Below are 27,153 nucleotides of genomic sequence, written 5' to 3'. Positions count from 1 at the left end.
TTATTTTTGTAATAAATCTTAGTTCCCTTGTATACAGTGTGTAAGGTATTAATAACCTTTACCTTCCCAGTTCTTTAATGATCAGCTTCAAGGAAGGATGACAAGAGTATTTCTAATTATCTTTTATTCTAAGTTAATCACAAGTAAAATCTTACAACCATCCAGCACTTACACACGCAGGCGGAAGGAGGAAAGCATGCTGCTCTACATGCTGCCAGTTCGCAGGCTCTAGGAAGCCTTAAATACCAACTTCAAGCAGTACAGATAACTTCTTGAGATTTTCACCCCCGAACCCCAGCATGTTGCTGGAGATTGGCTGGCTGATATTCACACTTGCCCTTTGACTTATACCATCATGTAAATCAGGGTGTCGATACAGCAACCCCCCAAAGCAACACAAAGGAACAATGAAACATTACATTTCTCATGTAATACAGTCATGTCTAACCCCCAATTTCCACTGGATGTGGCTCTGCTGCATTATGTCACCGCCGCGTCATCAGAGCTGATAGGTTTCCACTTTAGTCTATGTGTTAATTTCCACCTCGTCTGCTGCGGTGCATCTGCTAAAACTGAGAAAATAACCAGCATTTAATGCTGTTTTGATGCGATGCGTTATTATTGTTTAATCTGGTTGCTTGGCTATGATGTGATGCATTTGATTGTTGTCTGGTCATTTAATTTTTTGTAGTGTCACAATGTATGTTGATCATTTTAATAAAAAATTATAATTTACTCAGTAACGGTTGAGTGTAGAAATGTAAAAAATTATTTTAAAATGTACTTGAGTACAAGTAAACTTACTGATCTAGAAATATACTGCAAAAAGTACAGGTAGCCATAAAAGCAACTTAATTACAGTAACACGAGTACTTGTAATCTGTTCATTCCAACTCTGGTGGAGTCTGAATTTGGGCTGTTGATGGCCACTTTTTAGACATGGTGCACGGACAGAGCAGGCGTAGCAGCAAACGTGACCAACCCAGTGGTATGATTGGAGATCTCACGCGATCCCTTGCGGCCTAAACATCTGACCAGCCCACCGGGAATTGCCCCGATCCTCCCGATTAGCCACGCTGGGCCCGCTGCCTATACGTTAAGCGCGCTCTCAGAACAAGTCAACCAAGAGGCTCATGTTTTCCACGAATTATCCCAGAGGTCACGAGCTCCAGTGTGAAACTGTAACAGGGTCTTTTTTCCAAATAATGTGCATGAAACACTCTATATATCTATATTTGTAAGACGTTTTAGTATTCCATATGTCCCTATGTGTATATTACCAAATTCAACTTCTGCTTCCATCGAACTAAAGATACCCAGGTTTGTTTTTGTTGCAATCACACAATGCAAGGTTGCAAGTCCAGTTCTGTGGTGATGAAAAAATGTTACCTTCAGTGTCCTTTTGTCAGATCTCATCGGTCACATGACCTGTTTGAGTTATCCAATAATATCGCTGCCTCTGCATCCTCATGCGGTGGGAAAACATTCCAACAGCTGGCCTTCGTCTTTTCAGAAACATCTGCAGCGTCCGCCGCTGGTGAGAATCTTCCCCCGTGGTGCTTTAGAACATATCCTAAGGATAATAGAATCAGTGGATTATGGATGACACTTCCCCTATTGGCCTTATTTACTAGGATGCAGTATTGAAAGGTTGTGGGAGTGCGTTGCATTGTCTGTCTTAATATCAACCTGACACACAGCATGGTTTCCCCATATCTGAAAGCAGATCTTAGCGGGTGTGAGGGCATGTGCGTGTATGTGTGTGTGTGTGTGTGTGTGTTTGTGTGTGTGTGCATGCATGTGTATGTGTGGGGTTCTTCATAGCCTTTGACATATTGTTAATTTGAAAAATGTTTGAAGTATGATGCAACGTCAGCTGCTCTCACTTAGCTTAGAGCTGCTTCGCTCTGAAACTCACTCCTCAAATTACGTGGGACACATAAGTGCAGGTCACACACTGTGTTTCAGCTGAAATTATTTAAATGCTCTGTTAATATGACTAAACCTGTGCTGACCACTCTGTATGAGATATTTCTTTTATTAACAATCCAATAACCTCAGTTTTAAAATGACACGATTAGGATGTGAGGCAAGTTTAATAGGTGTGTAAGTTTTTAAATGTGGGTTTGGTTAGTGTTCCACTGAGGCATAAGTTCAGAGCTGTTATGAATATTCGGTTTGCCTTTGTTGTGATTTGAATGTGAGCAAAAGAGTGGGGAGAAATATGTGTTTGCTTCAAAATGTTTGTGGTATGGTTGTGGTATGTTATTTTGTTTCTACTGCGATTAATTTGTTTCCTTTTTTTTTTTTAAACACTTGGAGGAATACATATGACTAAACTTCATTATATTCTAGTCATGATGTAATTTGAAGACTTTGTTTCATTCAATTATAACCACAGCTCTATAAGCCCTATTCTTATTAGTATGGCGTTGAGATATTTGATTCTAAAGGAAGATGTTTTTAATTTATGAATGGGACTCGTAACCTGAGGGAGATGATTGAAACTCTGTGTTTCCATTACACATGGAAATGTGTAAAATCTAAATAGCGTAATAAAAACTGGTAATGAAAATCAGAGTTGGGCTCAATTACATTTTTATCCATATTCAAGTACAACTCAATTATGATTACAACGACCGGCATCTTTTCCCCAATTACAATTAAAATTACAATTATTTTTTTTCTGTAAGTCAATTACAATTAGGTTCTCAATTACTAAAGTTCAAATTCATTACATCACAATTGCCATGCCTGAAATAAATAAACGTATAAAACTTAGCTCTCGATTATCATCTCTTGAGATGGCTGTAAAATACACAACAAAAATGTACTATCTATCGTCCAATGTGTTTCCAATCTATTGGTTACCTTGTGAGGCTTCCTTATCCATGAAAATAATAGTATTAATGTTTTTGGTGTGGGTTTCTGAGCCTTTTTTAGTCAGTAAAGCCCTCGATTTGATTTTTTTTTTGATAAATGGTAAAATGATCCTCAAAAGAACTGGCAGGTAATGGGAAAACTTGCTATGAAACACATTTCATTGATTGTTAACTACATATGTGTGAGCCATAGAACAGTAACATGGTTCCCCCAGTTTTGCATTTAATTAAATTGTAATTGTCATTTTTTAATGAATTTCCATGTCAATTACAATTACAAAGTTACACAATTACAATTATAATTGACCCCAGCCCTGATGGAAATACCAAAATTTCGAGAAAAAAACAAACAAAACAATAACAACATAAAAAACACTTAAATATCACTTACCAGTTTTTACGCTTTCATGAGGAGGTTTTTCAGATGTTTCACATCACCACTTCTCTGACATGGAGTGATACCTTTGGACAGTAGAAGAGACTTAGACATTTCTTAGCATTACACTTGGGAACAAAATGACTGCCATATAGTATAACATAACTGCTTATTCCAACAATAAAGTAGGCCCAAACCCAAATTTGGCTCCTTTAAAACAAATTCACATGTCTGGAGTATCTGATGTAGTATTACCCCTGAGAGCTACTTTATGTCACAGTGTAAAGGTTAGGACCAGTGGTGTCGTGGTCTCTGGAGAAGTGAGTATACTCTTCATTTTTGCTCTTTTTTTAAAGCAATCCCAGAAAAGCATCCTGTTATAGAAACAGTAACATATACAACAAATCTATCTAGTTTACCTAAAATTCCATCAATAGAATGATTTTTGCTGCTTTATCTCCAGAAGGAAGGATTCTTTAATAACTAGGCCAATACCAGCCAAACATGCATTTTTATTAAACTATTCCTTATAGGATGGACTAACTATTATCCCAGCTGGCAAGTCAGTAATTTCTTTGTAAAATGTCAGAGGGACCTGAATCACTCACAGCACAGACAAGCTGACAAGACTGGGAGTGAAAAACACACAGGCTGGTTTTGAATTCTAAACAAGACAGACCCGAGAACTAAATAGATAGAATTCCAAAACATAGAAATAAAATCTAAATCCAACTTCTCACTGGGGCTGAAACTCACACCCAATGAGAATTAACCAGTTAGCATTCTGGCTAAAGTGTTGTCAAGGTGGAGGTGTTGGAAGTTTGGATCTCCAACACCTCAACCGAACAGTTGATGGATGTCTCTCTGTCCGAAGAAATAAAGCTTGGAGCGTTTGGATGCAAGGGCCCTCATTTATCAACCGTACGTACACTCAGATCTATGCATACAACGAGAGTACGACCGAATTCAGTCAAGCTTCAGTATTGATCAATTTTGACGTGATCGTCTCCAAGACCTCTGCTGTGAAGTTGTTTGCAGCGCACACAGGGGGGCAGACATCACCTGCTCGGTAGCTGATCCTCATCCACAGACCTTATGACCTCCTTTATGTCCAGTTTTCATACTGTCAAAAAGCACATCTTGGTTTTGCTCCACCTCAGATGTGAGGATTTCATCCTGGAAAAACATATTTTCTTGTCAATATATGTTTGACCTCTGTGGGCGGGGCCTGCGAACCAGGAATTTTTAAGGGCATAACATGTTAATGATGATTGACTTCCAATAATTTGTACACTGGGATTGATCAGATAGGATGGTTTCACATGTGTGTCCTCTCAAATTTGTATTCATTTTAACGCAAGGATGATAAATTAGGTCCAAGGTGTTTAAAGGCATTCATCTTAATTCTATACAATTGTTCTTGTCTCTTTTCTTCTACTTTTATTTTTAAAAAGGAATTTCATTCTAATTATCCCTTCTGGTTGACTTTTACATCTAATGGCAAATGCCTAATCCTGGCCTGTCAATATATGAAGCAGTTTTTTACTGGTATAATATGTAATGGCATTGTCTTTAACCTCTCACCTACATGAAATAACCTCATGGTCTGCCCTTGTCTTTCAACCCTGAGCAGCAGGCACGGGTCCTCAAGCTGCTTGGCTCTGGGTCAGCTCGGATAAAAGCCCTTCATCATAGGAAAAGGAAACGGCACATGTCGAGTTTGTTTTACATGCAGCTTAATGGATTCTTGCTTATGCATGCATGTGTGGACGTCCGCTTTTCCTTCACCATTTGCCCATTGGCGGAGACACGCGTGACCACGCTTTCTGGACAAGAACACATATTATACCCTCACTGCTGGACCTGTGGACGGCAGAGATGGGCACCGTGGGCACAATTGAAGGATGTGGTCTATTGTTTTAGCCTGTGGGGCTACGGGGCAAGGCCTGGCAGAGTGTTAACATCATGGTGTGACACATGTGACAAGGCTGATGATGGATGGCATAGTAGGAGTGTAAAAAACATGCTTTGATATTTAAACTATAAAAACTACAAACAAATGTATTCAATGTAATAAGGGTGAATATTGCCGTAAATCTGACGAAACAATACAATTTGCAGTTTGCATGTCATGATGGAATATATCCCAATACTAAACAATATGATATATAGCGTGATATATCGCAATTTCAATAATGGCAAATTTCACCTTTACAAGTACAAATTGGTATGAAATACAATTAATTTCATTTCTTTTAAACTTGCGAGAACAAGTAAATGGCAACAAACTGTAATTCAAGTGCAAATGTCAAAAACAAGTGGTATGTTTATCAAACTGTCAATTTACATTTTTCAAAAAAGTTTAACTTTTGCTTCTACAACAGTTCTTAAATTCTCTTAAAAAAGTTACCACATACATCTATAAAAGTGCCCAGTATAATTTTTTTTAAATAAAGAGTAATAAACTTCCAAGCTAAAATACATTGAAGAGTGAGGTAGTTTAACAAGGTCTTATATTCACTTTTGTGTTTACGTGCTATGCATATGTTAGCGCAATTATGTTTTATTTTTTTTATTTATTTTTGTTAAAAAAGATGATGTAAGAAATATATATCTGGACATTTTTTGGATCGATACGATAATTGCGCAGTGAAATATCACGATATATTGCCAAATCGTTTCTTTCTTACACCCTTACAATGTAATGCTATCACTGAAATGTTAAAGCCAGGAGTGGATGAGGAAAAGGTTATAGGTTTTATGCAATCAGATTCCCATGTACTCAGCCTTTATACAAAGTGAGTATCAAACACTCATGTTTAATTTGATAGCGCAGCATCAGTGAAAATCTAAGTTGGAGTTGGTTCTGAAGTGGAATGTGCCTCAGCCAATCAGCCGCCTCTGTCTAAGGCAAGCAGCCAATCACGTCATGGTGTTTCCAGCTCCCAAGACGCTGCTGAACTCCATGCAAAGGACTTTTCTGAAGAGATCATGAACTCTTCACTCCAGGAGATCTCTGCTTCCTTCTCTCTGAGCATAACATCACTTTTCAGACACGTATGTCTCCCTGGTAATTATATTCTGCCTCGTGCCAAATAAATCCCCCCCCTCCCCCCTCTCTCTCTCTCTCTCTCTCTCTCTCTCTCTCTCTCTCTCTGTCATACTGTCTCTGTCCTTCGTTCCACCACATCTCCCTATTTCCCTACTCTCACTCCACTGATGGGAAAAGTGCCAGAGTAGGAAATTCTGTGTCTCAGAGCTCTGTTTGGTTAGACAGAATCATATAACACGGACAACGCACACTCACATGTGTCAGGGAGTCAAGGAGACATTAACTATTTATCTTAAAGAGTCCAGAGCAGGCAGTACTGGGGCTCTAGGCCCTTCATGGTTACATTAAGTGAAACTGAATCAGGCCTTTCCACTCTACTCAACACTCTCCTTGTCCATCTCATTGCTGTCTGTTTTTGGTTTTCATTGGCAATCTCCATCACCCTCCTTGTTCTATTCTATTATCCTGCAACTCTTGTAGTGCAGAATAATGTGGTAAAGTGGTATAATCCCCAATAAAGAGCAGTCCAAGAGCATTTAGCCACTATCTAAACAAGCTACTGTGGACCAAGTTTTTTTAAAAAAAAAACAAAGCAGTAAAACTTTCTCTGGCTAATTGTGAATCTGGCTCGTCTTTGTTTAAAAAAATTATGCAAAACCAGATGTGTTCTCAACCACATTTAAAACCACATTTTACAAGCACAGTAATTCTCCAAGTTAAAAACAAAGTTAGAAAATGATGCGAGAGAAATAAGCAACAAAACAAAAGTTTGCTCTGGAACTACCATTGACATTAAGTTTTGTCCAGAGTAGAGTCATTTTATATCACATACGCTCCACAAACAACATGTACAAGAAATACCATTGATCAGTGCATCAGTTGCATTGTATAAATCAGTATTGTAACAATCTGTTTTATGTAAAGTATACAAATCAACAGTCATAATTAATAATAAACACATCATATATCTGTTTATGGTTTTTAATAGCAATGACTTTTGTAGAAAGTTCTGTAATAAACAAATAATTTGAGGAGGGCAATGGGAGCTCTATTAGGGAGATTAGATCATTTTTTTCTATAAAAAGGTTTAATAATCTAGAATATGTCATTTCCTGCAGTAGCTTCAGTGTTAGTGGAAACAAAGGTTGTCAATGTTCACAATCAAGTCCAAAATTAAGAAAACACTAAATCTGTTATTGAAAATATTTTGAATTATATCACTTTTTTATGCTTGTACTTTTCTGTTTTCATCAATAACCATCATTCAGTAAGTTAGTGTTGGCTTCGGCGGCTCACGCATACATGTACGCACCCATGTACTGACGCACACACACACACCATGACTAACACCATATCTCTTGGCAGGCACTAGCACAGTTCAAAGGTCAGCGCTGTGTCAATAAACAGGGGAGAACGTGATTGGCTCCATGGTGACTTGAAACATTACTGTTGCCTTCTTTGATTGGTGTAGATCCTGGATCCTAGCTCAGAATCAGTCTTCTATTGAGTAATCTAAGGAGAAAAGTCGTCTTAAAGCAGAAACTCTGAAATGTATTTTAATTAAATCCTCCATGTAAAAGCAATGTTTGTTTATTCCCATAAATTCTACAAGTATACAGAACACTAAATATAAGTTGAAGGTTGATCATTTTCTGGTTTTATTTGGACTCGTCCCCTGATGTGAGTCGAGTCCCCACATTGACCCTCCCTGACATCAGATCCTTTCCTTTTTAACCTGTTGGTGGCTCTACCTCCAGCCTGCTCCAAAGACAGGTATAGTGTTTCTTTCCGAGCCTTACACTGAGCTTGACCTCACTCACATGGAAAACATGTTAGATAATGGACCCAGCCTGGCCAGTGGGGCCAAGTCACTGCGTTTGATCGAGGAAAATCCTGCATGCGGCTAAACTCAATGGAAATCTGATTAGTAACCTTGGTGACAAAGCAATAGGATCCATGAGGCTTTGCTACAATCAGATGTGACAGGCTGCGTTTTCATTTATTGCTCCAGCACAGCAGGATCACCTCGGCCTTTAGGGTTGAGTTAGAACATTAGATAAAGTGCCGGCAAGCCTAATTTAATGCATGAACTGAGGTTAGTGGACAGGTTAGAGATTTTAAAGTGACAACCCGCTCCATTTAAATGATTTAACTGTTTCCAGTGTGACCTGTAAATTATAAAATATACCCCCCGAGTACGTCCTGAAATACATTTTAAATTGTTGATTATAGTTCTTAAAGAGCTGAGAGGTTGTGAGTCAGGAGGGATACAAACACAGGGAAAATCAAGTAGATTCCAGTAGTCAGGAATTTCCAAACACAAAAAACATGTCAGCCCAATTCTGTAGGTAACAGCAGGTTGCTAGACAGAGCTGTGAGGTGTGTTTTGCTTCTGATTTTTATTCTTATGTTGCTAAATTTCATTGTGCTTGATAGTTTTATTTTTCTTTTTTTTTTTTGCTTTGACGTTAAAAATTCTTTAAAAAAATTAAATTACCTTGCTGCAAAAATCAATCAAAGTGGGGATTAGATCAACAGCTTTGCTTCACTTTTTAAATCCGCCCCATGTTTAGAAGTGTACTTTATCTGACTTAAATTCACCCCTGGTAAATTTGTTGCATTCTAAAAGGCTTTTATTGAACTATTATATTTATTCTACACCCTAATCAGCCACAGACTTTTCATCATTTTTTCCCAACACTCAAAATAAATCACCTCTCAATCTCTTTCTTTCCCCCAAGGTTGAGGATATTGATATCAAACGGGAAGATTTAACACCAAAACACCTCATCCCCTCTCTTCCCTGCTCCTCTGGGGCCGTGCAGCTAAAGGGATGAATCGAGTGACCATAAAAAGACAGCATGCCGATAATTTCCCAGACATCTGTGAAAAATGTAACCTTTCCTGTCACTCTCATGATGTCAGTGGGGCTCTTGCATTCAGCGGGGGATTGGGGGCTAAAGCGCTTGTGGAGGAGCCAAGGTAAACCGTTCCAAATGGAGCGTGGCGCGGGAAAAGGGACACCGTCGCAACAAAAGGAGTTAGATACGGATCGTTGGGTCGGCACACCGGCCACAGCTTGAGTCAATTATTGGTGTCATCATGACTCAATTTAATCAACCTGAGAGGAGGGTGAGGGGGTATTGGGGGGGGGGGGGGGGGGGGTCGACTTCTCTAAGCTGTCCAAAGAGCAGTCGCCCACTGTACCAAACCTCCACCTAGTTGCACACATACATCTCTTTATCCTTTGGTACACATACAGTAATGTCACAGTTCCTCCCAAATTAGCTGGACCTCTGACCAACATTTGATCAAGTCCATGCAGTCACTAAGTCTACAGTGCTTTCAAAAACATTGCATTCAGTTCCAGAGTGGATTACCAAGAAATGACTTGTGAGTTATGGGAGAGTTATGTGTGAGTGATGAGTTAATAAAATTCAACTGTCAGATAAATATTTCCTCACTGGGTTTTTTTTTGTTGTTTTTTCTTTTGCAGCGTTGGCCTCATTTAAACCTCCACATATGACCCAGAGATACAGCTAAGCCCTCTTTGGGCTCAGCATTTGGAAATCTGCAAAGTTTCTTTTTTATTTTCTGAGGTGGCCTGGAGTCTGACATCAACACAACAATGAGTACACCATTAACTAGAGATGTCCCGATACAACTTTTTCACTTCCGATATGATACCGATATTATAGCTTTATGTATCGGACGATACCGATATCGATCCGATGCAATATCAGCACGAATCATACATACTTTCATTACTTATTTTGTAGTGTGAAAAGGCTTGATCAAGTAATGTTACTAAAACAGAGAACAAAAGTCAGTGTGAACCACACTCACCTATGGATAGAAGTGCTGGAGCGGAAAATTTTATTGGAGAGCTTATATCGGTGATTTTAGATGCAGTCCGATAAAATCTGATATATGTTTTCTGGCTGATATCGAACCAATATCCGATATCAATATTGGATCGGGACACCTCCATCATTAACACCCTTTTTATACAATCTCACATCAAAAAGCCTATCAATTAGACACTTCTGCAACTGGTCAACTATTCAGGAGTTTCAAGGATTCAAGGTTGGTTTGTCATTTATGTCTCAATGTGTTACACGGACGACATTATAATAACCGAATCCCTTGTTAAGTACTTAAGAGATATAAAACATTTAATCAATAGAATAGAAAAGAGAAAACATGTATGTATAGCAATATTGTGTTTTTATCAGACGAGGCTGGGGCTATAGCTCGCTGATTGGCAGAAAACTTTATTGTCAAAAAAAACACATGACAAAAGGGAATTTAGTAGTGAAATGATGGTACTTGCCACTACTTTAGATGAGATTCACCAGAGGCTACCATTCTTGTGTCTGTGGACGTCACAGTTTTGCTGGTTAGCACTGAATGGCTAGCTTGTACATGCAGCATGTCAGTGGTTGGATAACACTAAATATCAAAAGTTAACAAAGCCAGGATAAATACTGAAGGATATTAGAAAGCCCACAGCACAATACAAGTATGACAGAAAAGAGAGCTGAGAGTCAAAATGTGTTAAAAATACAACAATTTAACAATTTTTAGTTTTAGGGTTTAATTCAGCTCAGGTATACAATATTTTTAATTAATAATCATTTCCATTGCTTGTATTGATCTTCACATAGAAAACTGTTATATTCTGCATTAACGTATTCTTAAACCAACAGTTTAATTATTAATGAATAACTTAATAGAGTTTACTGATGTTAGCTCAGATACATAGGCTGTGCTACTAAAATGATCAAAACAGAGAATTTATCCAACACTTTACACTGCACAACATGGCACTAGATAAACACATGACGTCAATGAATTAGCAGCTTCTGTCTCCTCTGTCTTTCTCCTGTTTATTTACTTTTTACGTTCAACAATATTGATGAAGGTCATTAGAATTTTTGTAAATATTATACATTAAAACATGTACATATTTCCTTTACGTAATTTACTTGGACTAGTTTGGCTTATGCTGGACTATGTTAAAACTCAGCAACTTTCCACTACTTTGTTGACAGTTTGTGTGGCTGTGTAGACTGGCTCTGTACACCGGCTCTGTAGACTGGCTCTGTAGACTGGCTGTGTAGACTGGCTGTGTAGACTGGCTGTGTAGACTGGCTCTGTAGACTGGCTGTGTAGACTGGCTCTGTACACTGGCTCTGTAGACTGGCTGTGTAGACTGGCTGTGTAGACTGGCTGTGTAGACTGGCTCTGTGGACTGGCTGTGTAGACTGGCTGTGTAGACTGGCTGTGTAGACTGGCTCTGTAGACTAGCTGTGTAGACTGGCTCTGTAGACTGGCTGTGTAGACTGGCTCTGTAGACTGGCTGTGTAGACTGGCTCTGTACACTGGCTGTGTAGACTGGCTGTGTAGACTGGCTCTGTAGACTGGCTCTGTACACTGGCTCTGTAGACTGGTTCTGTAGACTGGCTGTGTAGACTGGCTCTGTAGACTGGCTGTGTAGACTGGCTCTGTAGACTAGCTGTGTAGACTGGCTGTGTAGACTGGCTGTGTAGACTGGCTCTGTAGACTAGCTGTGTAGACTGGCTGTGTAGACTGGCTGTGTAGACTGGCTCTGTAGACTAGCTGTGTAGACTGGCTGTGTAGACTGGCTGTGTAGACTGGCTCTGTAGACTAGCTGTGTAGACTGGCTGTGTAGACTGGCTGTGTAGACTGGCTCTGTAGACTGGCTGTGTAGACTGGCTGTGTAGACTGGCTCTGTAGACTGGCTGTGTAGACTGGCTCTGTAGACTGGCTGTGTAGACTGGCTCTGTAGACTGGCTCTGTACACTGGCTCTGTAGACTGGTTCTGTAGACTGGCTGTGTAGACTGGCTCTGTAGACTGGCTCTGTAGACTGGCTGTGTAGACTGGCTCTGTAGACTGGCTGTGTAGACTGGCTCTGTAGACTGGCTCTGTACACTGGCTCTGTAGACTGGTTCTGTAGACTGGCTGTGTAGACTGGCTGTGTAGACTGGCTCTGTAGACTGGCTGTGTAGACTGGCTCTGTAGACTGGTTTTTTAGACTGGCTCTGTAGACTGGCTGTGTAGACTGGCTCTGTAGACTGGTTTTTTAGACTGGCTCTGTAGACTGGCTGTGTAGACTGGCTCTGTAGACTGGTTTTTTAGACTGGCTCTGTAGACTGGCTGTGTAGACTGGCTCTGTAGACTGGTTTTTTAGACTGGCTCTGTAGACTGGCTGTGTAGACTGGCTCTGTAGACTGGTTTTTTAGACTGGCTCTGTAGACTGGCTTTGTTGCCTCTTTTTCAGTGCAGACCTTCCGATTAAAAGACCCAATGTCACGGTCTGAGTTTACCTCGTACTAAGAACAATTATGAGCATGCTCACTCCCGGAAAAATTATTTTTGCTTGTTCCATTGTGATATTTTGCTACTTCCGCCGTGCTGAGATTGAAAATTCGATTTCAAAGCAATGTATAAAATTGTATAAGAAAAATATATGTTTTTCAATTTATTCTATGCAGTTTTTTATTATTACAATTATTGTGTTTGTATGAATAAAATACTTTTTATAATTTATTCTATGCAGTTTTTTTATTATTACATTTATGTGTTTGTACAAAAAATGCTTTTTATAATTTATTCTATGCAGTTTTTTAATATTACATTTATTCTGTTTGGATAAAATAAAGCACATGTTGGAATATACCTTTTAAGAATGTATTCTTCCTTTCACTAATTTCCCATGGCAAGCTTAGTATGGCAATCTGAGTGAGTCAACTTTTTTTTTTATCACTAATCAATTTTTTATCGCTGGTCGACTGATGTGATGTTTTAAGCATTTTTTAAAATCAGTAAAACAATCTCTGTGCATGACTAATCCAGCACGTAGCAGTCACGTACTGAAATTGTAAGAGAATCTCAGTACGAAGGTAAACTCAGACCGTGACACTGGTGTCTGGCTTAAGGCTACGCTGAAATGTCAGTGGCAGAGACACGCAATAACAGGCAATCTAAAAACCTAAAACATAAAAAAATAATTTAACTGTGTCACATGAATCAATAAACATGTATTTGTCTTAGTTTTTACTACTTACATTTGGAAAAGTGTTTGCAGATGTGAGTCAAATGTGTTTTATGAAAACTGGGATTAGAACAACATTATCTTTTAAAAGCATTTGTACCATATTTATATATTTACATACATGATCCATCAACAATTCCACAGTTTATATTTTCAGGTCACATCAGGAGGAAAGTAACTACAATAGGTACGAAGCAATGCGGATTAAGTTTATTAATTCATAAGTGCATTGAGATGACTTTGTTGTAATTTTCAATTGAATCAAATTGAAGTGTTTTAAAGAAAGTGTTCTATAGATCTTAGCACAAATTTAGTCTTTTTTTATTCCCACAGTACTTATTTTACATAGTACTTTTACTTGACTTCATATTTACTGCCTCAGTATTAGTATAAAGTAAGTGTACTTGTAGTACACTGGAATTTTGCTAAGGGTTGTGGAGGTTGAACTAATACTTAGAATTTTCATTCTGCTCTGAGAAAAGCACCAAAGCGACTGAGAAAAACTGTAATAATAATAATAATACATTTTATTGAAAGGCGCCTTTAAGAAAATTAGGTTAAAAACAGTAGAGAAGAACAAAAAATACAAAGACAAAATAAGGGGGACAATAATGGAAGTTCAGTGGCAATTTAGACCTGTATTGTTCATATTACCATATACAGTACTTATCACTTTATTCGAAGTATGCATGTATATTATATTATAATCATCAAATCCCCATGCTGTTCTAACCTACGTACAGCTGCATGAATGTAAACAGAAGAGGAAGCTTGAAATGAAAACTCTGAACTCTCAGTATGGTTTTTTTTTTTACTTTAACCTCATCTTAACCTGTGCTTCACTGCAGCCTTTCCTTCAGACATCTCTCAAATGCATGTCCAACACATACACACACACAGACAGACACACACACACACACGGCCGTACGCACACACACGTAAAAAGGTCTTTCCTCTAATCTGTGTTTCCATCTGCAGAAGTCTGTTGAAATAATTAAGGCTCTGAAGAAACAATACACATGAAGGAGGTGATATTTTTCATCTAAAGCCAGGTCACATTCCTGCTTACCTTAAAATGTTGCAAAGACATGCTTTGTGTTTTTACAGATAATAGCGTATCAGGTGTCAGTATGGGAGGTGAAGAAAACAATCAATCAAAACTGTAATTGTCACATTTATGCAGTGGTCACCCATGTTTGAGCTCAGTGATACAGGTCGAATGTAATATTATTATTATTATTATTACATTTTTCATTTTCTTCACAAATGATATACATTTTTTTGCTTACAATTCAAACGTTCCCACTCTTATTTCTTTGAAGTATTTCAGTAATCATTGTGCAGCAGTCGGTTACAAGGTCATCCAGTCAACCTTGTAATCCTGTGGTAACTTTGTAAACCAGCATCCTCAGGATCACAGACAATTATCTTGAGCCCACTCCAGTCTTCTAATTTGAAGAAAAAAAAACTGCCTCCTTCCACTGTTGACCTTGCATCAGTTTTCCGTTTTTGATTATTATTAGGTTATTAACACAAACCCCTGAAAGTATCTTTTTAAAGTCTAAAACAAATTTGATTATGGCTTTTTACTCGCACTGGTGCAGACATACCACTGTCTAACTCCTGTCTGCTCCCTATTACCTTCGACACTGAAGTCAGTGAGAGCGGACCTGAAAACCTATATCCCCCCCCCCATGCCAGACCAGGCAGGAGGGGGTGCCGGGTTTGCAGCACATTACCGCTTTATTGAATTAATTACGATAAGGATCATAACTTAAAATGCGGGGTGAGGTGCAGGCCGTTCTTTGGCGCGGATTGCTCCAAGCAATTTCTCCCCTGAACGGCTATGGAGGGGTTATTGGATCTGTCAGGCCTGAACTCTGTGGCATGGTAACGAGGTCCATAAGGTAAGTTGAGGTTGGGCACAGTTTGCTGTGTTGATCCCTGCACGCCTGCAACACAGGGAAATTTGTACTACATACTGAACAAATAATGAGATGAGAGCAGAGAGAAAGACTTTGTTTATAAGGCGCCTCGGTCCGAAGGCCCAGAGGGTCGTGTGGGGTTATCCACGGGTCTCGTGCTATATATACTTCCAGTAGATGCACTGGAGTGTATCATCATATAATGGTGCTGCTTAGATATTCTTCCTTTAAAGGCTGCCGACATGTGACCGCTCTCAACAAAGGCTGAATGCAATGATCCCATAACAAAACAGAATAATAGATATAGATAGATAGATAGATAGATAGATAGAAAGATAGATAGATAGATAGATAGATAGATAGATAGATAGATAGATAGATAGATAGATAGATAGATAGATAGATAGATAGATAGATAGATAGATAGATTTATTGATCCTACAGTGGGGAAATGTGCTGTCATGAAAGCTCACATTAGATAAATATAAGTAAATATAAGAAGATAAAGAGCAGAGGTGAAAGTAATGGATTACAAGTACTCACATTACTGTAACTAAGTTGAGTATTTGTACTTTTTTTAGTTGATTTCTAAATTAATAATTTTAAAAGGAGTAAAGTAATTTGTTAGATTTCTACACCCAACCGTTACTGAGTAAATTGTGATTTTTTTTTTGTGATTATTTTATATTTCCGTTTATTTTCATTGTCCCTTCATTAGCACTCTGAGATATGTGTACAAATGTAAAGTCCATTACAAATAAAATGCATTATTGTTATTATTATTGACCTCAGGTCATTGAACATAATCCATATGTTCTCAGTCGTGCCATTTCTGATCAATGCCACTCTCTATAGCTCAGGTTGGGGTTTTTACTGTTAACACAGCCTATTATGTTGGTACCCACATGGCACTGTTTCAGAGTTCAGAATTTTTAAATTTTTTTTTAATTTTGAATTTAATTCATTGGTGTTATTTTATTTAAAAAAAAGAGAATTGTACAGTTTGACAAACCTTTTATTTAATACAGATAATAAATTAAGTTCCAATTGTGCATGATTTTTACAAGTTTATACATGAGATGTTTACTGTATGCAAGGGAACCGTGGCAACATTGATTAACAAAAATAAAAGTGGCGGGTGAAAGTAACAAGTAACTTTTACTTTAAGTATTATTATTATATTTAATTGAGCTACATTTGTACTTGTATTTTATGTATGAATTACTTGTACATGTACATGAGTACAATTTCAATCAAGTAACTGTACTTCTACTTGAGTAGGATATATCAGTACTCTTCTGGTAGAGTATGCAACAGTTTACTGTATAGTTAGCATGTGATACATAAGTCTACCATATGCACACACACACACACACACACGCACGTCAAAGTAAACATTTGAAAAGCTTAGTGTCTTCACTGAGGGCGACTTGCATCTACAAATGGTTCTGAATGGTTTTACTTTTGAACTTAAATGATTCCTCTTCTCCCACGACGATGGATTACTCACACTGCAGTAAATTCCCACTTCAACGTAAAACACATTCATGTAATTCTTAAAAGGAAATGGTTTCCCAGAGCTGAAATCCTTTTCACAGTATTTCAATGAGAGCTCATCAAAGTGTTAGTTCTGTGTCGCCTAAGGTCCTGAGGAACACTGTTGTACAATATTAGTTTTTGGCTTTGTTTTTTGCATACACAGATTTATTTGAATTCCCTTAATCCTTTGTTGGCAGTATCTGATAAAGATGATAAAATCCCCTAATTCTTTGAAATCTTATTTTGATCAAAAGTCATTTTCTAACTCTTCCATATCAACATTTCCAGGGTGTACCCGGCGCTGAGTCTTTAGTGAGCCAGGTTATGGCTTTTCTTTTTTCCTTTTCTTTCCAAATCATTAGTCAGATGAGGAGTTTTTTTTATGCATTTTATTGAGTTATTATATGATCTACACACAGTCTTTAATGGAGTGCTTCCAAAACATGTCTGTTTTGCCCCGCATTGAACAAAATGAATTAAAAGTTTAACTTCTATTGAAAAAGTGTGAGAAAAACATGTGACTTCTTCTTTAAAACTCACTAAAATATTTTAAAACAGTAGCATAATAAAGATAAAGTTGTTTGTGTGCAATTAAAAAATGTAGAGACTATAGCTAGAATATATAATTGATGTGGCATTGCTAACGTAGCTTATATTCGTTAAAAAAAATAATAATTCATGTTTTATTGAGAGGGACAGCGTATGTAAAATAACGTAACAGTACATAAATATGCCAGGCTTAGCACTAAGAGCTCATTTCCATCTGTAGTCCAATACAAAAAATAAAACCAACTCAACACAAATGGTGCACACAACATTATAATACAAAACAATTAAAAGAAAACAAAAATCAATTAAAAAAAACAAAGAGACACATGTGGCAGCATTACATGCAGCATATAATATGAACTGCTTACAAATTACTCTTTTATAAAACATAAACAATATATATATATAGCAAAATTGATTTATTCAAGTGTATACTTATTTTATACTAAATTTTACATTATCATAAAATATTTTCTACTAAAACTGAGGCAATAAATATGAAGTATAGTTTTTAGATACTATATTTTATATACTTAAGAAAAGTATAGTGAAGTATACTTAGGTTATACTGAAAAGTATAAAGAATAGTCTAAGACTAAGTACATTAATACTTAGACTTACACTTGTACTTTAATAATAAAGCTCATACTTGTACTACAAGTATACTTATTTTATACTGAAACTGAGGCAGTATACTTGAAGTTTACTTCTTTATATACTATATTTTATATACTTAAGTAAATTATAGTGAAGTATACTTAGATTATACTGAAAAGTATGAAGAATAGTCTACAGTAATACTTACACTTGTACTTTAATACTAAACCTTATACTTATTATTAGTTCATAAAAGTATACTCTAAGTATACTTTTATGAACTAAAATGTGGACTAGAAGTATATACCTAGTATACTAGTAGTATATATATATATATGAGTATATTTGTATACTTGCTTTTACTTTTGTAAACTTAAAATCACCTTTTAATGTATACTTAAAGTATATTTTTATAAACTTAAAATGTTCCAATTTAGTCCAAAGAAGTATTAAATTAGTATACTTTCTACTACGCTACAAGTACATGGTCCATGGTATACTTGGTATACTTATACTCAAGCATACTTAATAAAATGAACTTTAAGTATACTACTTTTTGCGAAGGGTATAGATCGGCACACAAAGACATTTTATATTCTGTCTTAAATGTGAGGGAAAAGAGCTAAATGTAAATAAAAAAGAAATGTGAACTAAATATTGAAAACATATATTAGTGAGAAAATCATCGCCGCCTTTTTACATGTGATGTTTACATTATGAGAAGGTTAGAGCCTCCTTTGAACTAAAGACGTAACAATGTCCCGCCCACTGACTGTGCATTAGATGTGATGATTATACATTGATGACATTGTATCTGTGTCTTTCTATGAGTTCTGGATGCATGAGGCAACATTCAGCTACAGCTCCAGTGAAGCATTCTTTCTCTGCTGTGTTAATGACACGTCTGCTATAGCTTGTATAAATGCACGTGTTTGTGCGAGTGTGTTTGTGTGTGTGTGTGTGTATAAGGATCAGCGTTAAATATGTACAGATGTATGATAATATTTTTACAGTAAGGAAGCGTCTTTGAGGCACGATAACCTGCAGCTGAATCAGCGTGCTGCCCCCGCCGCGCCAGCGCCTTTCATATGAGCAACACAACTATCTGGAGAATGTGTGGGCTGTCTCTGTGTTACATGCATTGTTACTTTCTTTGTACGCATGTTGAGTCAATTACACATTTCTATGACTCCTGTCTTTCTCATTTAACCTATTTTTAGATGACGCACGGTGCTGATTTTACACACACCTTTACAAATCCACACAACATGGCTGTTTGCAGCCCGGCTACGATTCACTGGTAAAGAAGAACAAATGCTGTGCTGATGGGGCGTTTGGGTGCAAACATTGGGGAGATGAGATGCGACTGCAGGCTTTTACAGCTGGCTCTTGTTTGGCTGGGGGAGGGAGGGGTTGGGGGACTAATTCCCAATCAAAATACATCAGGATCAAAGAGCTTCTAATAAGGCTTTAAGGAGGAAGGCAGTTGGTTTAGAAAGGTTAGAATGATCTTGTAATTACTGGCAAACTGCACGGCATCTGGGAGGATTTGATTTCTAGCGAGCTTAAGATGAGTAGTATTCAATGAGAAGGTTTAATAGTTTATCATAGAAATCAAAATAATGTGCAATTAAAACCAGTGCTTTACAATGATTGAAATGTTTCCTTCAGAAATGTACAATTTTCTACCAGTATTTGCTATTTGAATGACATAATGATTTTATTAAGCATACATTATATTCATAATCACATTCAGGGCTCTAAATATAGTTTAAAAACTGGTAGAAAACGAGTATCAACATTTATTATGAACAATAGAAATAGAAGAGTAATATCTCCAACACAATGGGTCAAAAAGACAATAAGATGCACGTGTTTCAAACTATTTCCAGGTGTAGAACTGTTGGTTGTGTATTTTATTAAATGGGTTTATTAGGTTGTATGTGATGCAAATTAATCAATAACACATTGTGTGAGAATGGCTTTGTGTGTGCAGTGGATCAACTTGGCAGTACTTCACTGTCAGTTGAATTATTATCAAACAAAACGTTCGTTTCTTAGGCTTTATCTTAATGATTTATGCTTTGCACATTATGAATAATAGCATTAACATAAAAAAAAAACACAAAATGAAAGAATCACAAAGCTTCTCATGAGAACCAGCCCTACTTTTAAAAAATGTGATCTTGTCATTAACAAAATCACCAATGCAGCCAATTCTGATGTTGGTATTTTGTTTAAAAGCATTCTATTACACTTTTAATCTCTGAATCTAAATGACAGTATCATATATTTTGGCTTTGTTTGGATCAATATTTGCCCTTTGGAGGTTAAATGGTTTACGACTAATGAAATACACCAACAACCTTAACATGGCAACTTACCATCTGTAAAGAAACCTTTTGATTATATCCATTAGTGTTGTGTTTCAAGCTAATAACAACAATCAGTAGTGAGTGATATTCAAAATGCAGTGAGCCCAGATTTGAACCTGGTGATGAGTGGCATTAAGGCCCATTATTCTGAACATGTCGTAATATTTCAACCGTGACCTTCTCACAACATAGATTAAGATTAAACAAAGCCTTACTCACACACTGTATCCAAATACAAACACATCAAGTAGTCTGCGTTGCCACATGCATGCGATTAGTAGAATACTACTAAACTACCCTTTGAATTTAAAGTAATCCAGACAGGAATCCTCAGATTAAGATAGCAGGTTTACCTGGCTTTGTGGTACTGCTTATAAATCCAGGCTTTTACAGGTACAAAGTGAGTAAAAACAATAAATACTGCTGAAGTGGAAGGAATTGCAAAGCAAACGCCAGTTAAATCTTTTTTTTTAAATACATCCTAATTTAACATAACACAAGACTTCAGAAGTGTGAACACACAAATGTTTCTCTGTGGCTCAAAACAATCTTATGTGGTATTAAACACCTGAAAGGACAGTTAACCATATATACCAGACCAAACCATCATATAATCACCACAATAAGACATTTAAACACGTTTAGATGGAACGAAGCAACACAATCATCTTCTCAGTGATGGACCATCAGACACACACATTATATAGAAATGACTCTTTATGACTCTTTCCATGTGGAAATCATATTCCTAATCAGAAACATTGAGAGGGAAGCTTTCACCCTTAGACTATTCATTGAACTTCACACACTAAAGCCCTGTTTGCACAGGATTAGTTTTACCTAGGGACCACATGTAATAAATAAATGACGTCTGCTTTTTATGTGGCGCATTCTCACGGAACAACCGAAGCTGGAGATTTTGCTGAAATTTACGGACATCTGAAAATGTGAAACAGTGTGTGAGTTAATGTTACAACAACTTTGCAGGCTTTTGACCACAGCTCGGTGCTGTGTTACCGCTAGTGCTAGCTAGCTGTATTAAATGGAAGGCTACAAACACAAAAAAAAAAGATTCTTACCACACAGTGCAAACCATGACGTGATCTACCATTTGCTTCTGATATTTCTCCTTCTCTTTTTGTTGCCGTACGTTACGGGCCGATATGGTTTTGCTAGCCAGGGACCCAAAAGGTTTTCTAAACACTCCAATGGAGCCTCCATTCTTCACCAAAAGTAAAAAAACATGCGTCCCAAGTGTCACCATCTGAGTTTACCTCGTACTGAGATCGATTATGAGCATACATGCGCATGCACACTACCGGAAAAATTAATTTTTGCTAAAAAAAAAAATGAATCAGTTTTGTTTATTTTTGTTTTCAAAGTGAACGGACACGTGTTATTAGTTTGTTGGATTAGGTTAGGGTTAGAGTTAAGGTTAGGGATAGGGTTGCATGCGCGGCATCTCAAACCGTGACACCGGAAACAAAACGTGTAATCACGTATCAGATCCCGCCCATTTTTGTCCAAATCACAGAGATGCCTATTCGCATTGGATTAGTATTATCACAGGACCTCGGAGTTCAGCAAAATATAGTAGGTCATTTGCGGGGAATTTTTACTTTACAAATTACTGACATGGCCGATTTGCACGGGATTAACACCACAGACATTCTCTGCAATTATTACAAATCGCATGTGGTCCCCAGGTAAAACTAATCCCGTGCGAATAGGGCTTAACACATCCCTCATTATGATTATTGATTAGATTCTAAAAATAATAGAAATAAGCATGATAAACATGTCTTTATGATTTCAAATTATTTTTAACAAACACTCGTTATCCAAAACAAGTCAAAGAAATAAAAACACAAGATCAAATTCAGAACTGTATAAACTCAAAAGAGTGAACAAAGTAAGAAATAACAGATACCGTTAAACCAGATGAAGCAAAATTTTTAGAAAATTGAAAGCAGACATGAATGAAGTGGAGTTGACATAGAGGACAATCCACCAGCAAACTCACTGAGGGGCGGATTCACTAAGATCTGAAATAAAGGGTGGTAATTCAATTGCGTACCTAAATCCTTTAGTGACACAGTTTCCTCACCTGCTGCGTGGATTTCACTAAGATTGCAGCAATGATTAGTGCACAAGCAGAAGTGGTGCAGACCGCCCTTATTTAAATGAGAGTTTTGCACATGTTGTGTTGAACATGGAGGGTGACCATGAGTGCGTGGAAGCGATAGATAGATAGATAGATAGATAGATAGATAGATAGATAGATAGATAGATAGATAGATAGATAGATAGATAGATAGATAGATAGATAGATAGATAGATAAATAGATAGATAGATAGATATTCTTTATTCATCCCGCAGTGGAGAAATGTGCGTGGATGTGACTGTGAGTGACTGGGTAGTGTAACGGCGGGCACTCCTGATTCCCTGGGCTTTGTACTCCTTATTAGCGCGTGGCGTGACTTTTAATACCATTAAACCTTTAGTGGATCTGCCCCTCTGTGCACAAGCACTCCTTCAATAATAAGGGAAGGTAATCAGGGAATTAGGCACACCTGTGTGGAGCCAGGAGGGAATCCTATTAATTGTTTCCATCATAAACACACTGACAAGCCAGAGGGGATGAAACCAATGTTACAAATTCAGATTTCACAGAAAAGCGTCTTTCTTTCACACGTTCAACCTTATTGGCTGCGTTATTCCTGCATCTTTGGCCAAGCTAAACCTTTCATTTTCTGCCTGATATTTGATATTTATATCACCTTAGTTTTTATCCCATGTTACGTCAACATTCCTTCACTCGGTCTTTGTCACTTTTAACACGTTTTGTATGTAGTTCCATATTTTAAAACACATGAAATGATTTTGTGCATTCCCTGAGAGGAACTGGGCAGCCACATTGTTACAGTCTGGTTAAGTTGGTTTGTTTTTGTTTAAAGTGTAATTTGATATAATAGAGATTGGTCATCAAACGCTTACAGTGAATGAAAACATATTGGTTTTATCTAAGCTGAGCCAGCGCATGGTGGTGAATACGGGCTTTACTTAGCTGTAGTTTTCACATCAAGCGAAAGAAGCATTTATAATAAAATATAAAGCCTACATTAGACTTAGCAGGCCACATGGATTGGCTTCAAGTGTTCATTTGAGCCAAAACAGATTTTCGTAAATAAGGAAAGAAAAACTAGCACATCTGTTTTTTTTTTTATTTTTCTCCTGTGTTTTCACTTTTTTCTCACCTTTTTATTTGTTGTTCCACGGTACGGTTAATGTTTCTGATAGAGACGGATAGCAGCAACTTCATTTTTGTTCAATGTTTGTTTTGTTATCCTTCCCTCACTGTTTTCCTCTCCTAGTCCTTATCTGTGAGCCAAGTTTACACACGGGGACAAACAGTTTTACTGCTCTTAATGTAAACACTAGCACTTAAAGCAGACTAAATATTTGCCTTCAACTGACGATCATCGCACAGTTCGGCCTCTCGCCTCGCCGCACGCCGCCAGATTCATATCACACAGTCGTATTAATAATTCTGCTTCAACATACGGAGCCTGTGGTGTTATGGGTGTGTGTGTGTGTGTGCGTGTGTGTGCACTTACTAAATCTATACATAACAAACCAAAATGACACGTGCACTTTTGTAAACATTGTGTAGTTTACATCTTAGTTTTCAAAATAACAGCCACTCTTTCACACACACACAGATGAACACACAGACATACGTGTGCATGTTTTTATGTGCGTATGTGTGTGTGTGTGGGTAACTCTCTCCATTCTCATTGTGTTTGTGTGTTTGTTCAGGGGCACAGCTTTTGTTTGCACCTATCAGACATCCAATCATGTTCTCTTCCTGTGTGTAACGTGTGTGTGTGTGTGTGTGTGTGTGTGTGTGTGTGTGTGTGTGTGTGTGTGTGTGTGTGTGTGTGTGTGTGTGTGTGTGTGTGTGTGTGTGTGTGTGTGTGTGCCTGTGTGTCCTAAATCCTAGTGTGTTGTGCGTTCTTGTCCCAGAAACTGCTTCTCTTGTTGGATGTGGCAAAACAACTGATGAATATGAAATGATAAATGTAATATAATAAACAATAATGGTTTTTTATTTTTGTTTTAACAGAAGCTACTGTTTTCATAATTAGTGACACTTTACTGTCTCAAAATTGTAAAAGTATCTAAAAACAGAATTAAGCACATAGATTCAGCTTTAGGTACAAGAACATTTCTTTTGATGTACTATTATATACTGTAAAACATTGTGCTTTGAAAAAAACGATAGACCTAACTGTTGCCATGGATACATGCCCTTTAAACATTTAAGTTAGGAAATCTAAAAAAAATAGGAAAGGGGTAAAATTAGATAAGTTTACACTTCTTCCTACTCCTTTTCGTTCATGTAAACTGAGATGTGTAAGAATTTGAATATGCAACATGCTGCTTTGTTGTTATTTGTTGATGTTAGTTTATTTTAAACTGTTTTTATCTTAAGCTGTCATTTACATGATTGAAATAAATCAAACAAATGAATCAAATCAAACTTAAAACACAAGATCCTCTAATCTCTCTCAGGTCAAAGCCTGTCAACATGCCACTGAAAATAGATCCACAATCCACTTCCGGGTCCTGATTCAGGAATTGAGAACCTTTGCTCTACAGAGTGTTACACTGATCTGCTGGAACCTGTCCCAGTTGATGTTGGGTGATAAGCAGATTACTGCCAGTATGTTACAGAGGCATGCACAACATTCACACGCTTCTTCTCTCCTATAGAAAACTTTTTAAATACTGTAAACAACTTTCACAAACAATGACCCTTTGCTGAACCAAATCCATTTTCTGTGAAAATGAAAACATAATTTCTTCACTAAATGTCTGCTTCAAATATAAAAACTTGTCATGCTGACTCAAAATTAAACTCAGACCATGGTTACCAATGCATAACAGGGGCTAATTTAAACCTGTATATAATTGATGTGTTTATGTAACTGAAAATCAAAGAAGATTGAATGTTCATGCGCTCACTTGATGCAAACATGAAGGTTTTTTTTTTTTTTTTAATCCTGAAGATAAAAGGTTCCGTCACATCACTTACCTCCACCAGTCCTGCCCTGGTATTTTGAAGCCTCTCACGCATACCAGCATAGACGGGCTTGTCCTTCCACTGAACCTCATCCCACCTCCTCAGTGACACACACACACGCACACACACACACACACACCCTTATCACTAGCATCGCACTGAGAAGAGATCACATCCTGCTCTGCTCAGCCTTTTATATGTACTTTTATATGTAATCATGCACGCACAACTGATGACAAACACTACACACACTTTTTGCACTTTTTTTTGTTAACAGCATCATCACAGGACCAGCCTTATCTCATTTTCCAGATTCAATCACACATAAATGTGGACTCGCTCACACTGACTGCAGACGGAGGCACCCACTCACTTGCTCTGTGGTATTTGACAATGGTGGTGCTGTGCGTGTGGCTCTCAGGGTTTGGAGGAGATGCTTATCTGGACCCAACAGGGCGAGTTACAGTAAGGAGAGTATATTTGTGAGGTAGGGAGACGAAAGGGAGACAAGGACAAATGGGTGCAGATGTTTTTCCATGTCTTCTGCTTTCTAATTACCTGCTGATCATCTTGATGTTTGACAAACACTTAAAAAAACAACCAAAAATGGATTTCAGTTACTGAGGTGAGACTTACATAATCCAGCCATTTCTGAACTTCACTAAAATAAAAATAAAAATTAATAATTGACATCTTTATTGTTTTTACCAGAGGTGTAAAAAGTACTGATATATTCTACTCAAGTAGTAGTACTCTTAATTGATAAAAATTGTACTCAAGTACAAGTAAGTCATACATAAAATACTCAAGCACAAGTAAAAAGTAGCTCAATTAAATAGTGCTTAAAACTGATATCCAGACAGTGTCGGCTTCATTGGGGGGCATTCGAGGGCAGTGTCCCCCCAGACTGGAGTCTGCTCCATAGATATATTATACTATGGTGTAATTGTTTAACGTTTGTGCTATTGAATGTACCATAGAGCTGTTGTAATGTGTATATGTCTACGGCCTGCTTTGTTGATTCACGTGACATCACTCACATTGCTGCATCGTGACAAAGTCAGAGCGCTAAATTCTGATGGAGAGCAGGAAGCTTGAGAATCTGCCGTCTGAAATCATCAAAATGCTCATGTTTTACGGCTGCTCCACTCGTTCTAACCGAGAAAAGGAAAAGAGATTTTATAGAGTACCGAAGACTGTCGTTCACAAAGGTGAGAAATGTAAAAAGCTCACAGAACAACGCCATAAAAAGTGGATTTTAAACCTACGTCTGTGGTCGGGAGGAGCAGAGTCTGCTGATGCTGTAGCGACCACTTCATCAGGTATGTTAGCGAGCTAACTTTGTTTTTGTGGCTGTGTTTATATAGCACTAGGAGTCCGTGTACCCTTTGTTCTTTGGTTATTCCATTTTAAAACCAAATCAAAATAACAAATAAATAGTGTGGTTATTTTGTTTTTCTGATTTAAAACCAAAACAGAAATACAGAAAAAACTAAAACCAGATAAACAACGTTTTTCTGTTTTTTTTAACTTGTTCTGTTTGTGTGATATTCATGGAGAAATTAGAGTGAGAACTGAAGTCCGCTACACCTGGTTTCCCTCCCCAGATCCTGGACCAGGTCTCCTCACACAATAGGACTGTTTAGGATTCATTTGAGCAGTTTTCTGGTCCTGCTTATGTTTTCATTCAGT

At 37.5% G+C, this 27,153-nt stretch overlaps 1 long non-coding RNA gene across 1 annotated transcript; it reads right to left on the bottom strand.

Moving 5' to 3' along the window:
• Positions 1-1,402: 1,402 nt before the first annotated feature.
• Positions 1,403-25,554, bottom strand: LOC114474991 (uncharacterized). Its single transcript, XR_003675411.1, has 3 exons — positions 25,474-25,554; positions 3,274-3,344; positions 1,403-1,573 (listed from the first exon to the last, which is right to left on the bottom strand). It is a non-coding gene; the product is annotated as an uncharacterized LOC114474991 (long non-coding RNA).
• Between the last annotated feature and the right edge of the window lie 1,599 nt (positions 25,555-27,153).

This window comes from Gouania willdenowi, chromosome 13 (genome assembly GCF_900634775.1).
Source record: "Gouania willdenowi chromosome 13, fGouWil2.1, whole genome shotgun sequence".
NCBI classification, from domain to species: Eukaryota; Metazoa; Chordata; class Actinopteri; order Blenniiformes; family Gobiesocidae; genus Gouania; species Gouania willdenowi.
This window is presented reverse-complemented; position numbering and strand designations above follow the sequence as displayed.